Source organism: Oncorhynchus masou, chromosome 14 (genome assembly GCF_036934945.1).
Source record: "Oncorhynchus masou masou isolate Uvic2021 chromosome 14, UVic_Omas_1.1, whole genome shotgun sequence".
Classification (NCBI taxonomy): domain Eukaryota; kingdom Metazoa; phylum Chordata; class Actinopteri; order Salmoniformes; family Salmonidae; genus Oncorhynchus; species Oncorhynchus masou.
The window spans coordinates 9,530,413-9,530,651 of record NC_088225.1 but is presented as its reverse complement, the minus strand read 5'-3'; positions in this window follow the sequence as shown (position 1 = coordinate 9,530,651).

Sequence of the window (239 nt, the reverse complement as noted above, 5' to 3'; positions counted from 1 at the left end):
CCTTCTGTGCCTCTGCTGCAATGTTCTTCTTTTATGCGTCCTTCTGGCTGGCAGAGCGCGCTCCTGATTGGCTAATTGTGCAGGGAGGGTACTACACCGCAGCCATTGCAATGGCGCTCCTCTCCCATTATCCCCTTCAGGAGAGATCACCAGAGCCCCCCCCTCCCTCCTTTCTCCTCCCATCTCACTGCCCCCCTCCCTCCACCCATCCCTCCACTCCCTCCTTCTCACTGCTTTCT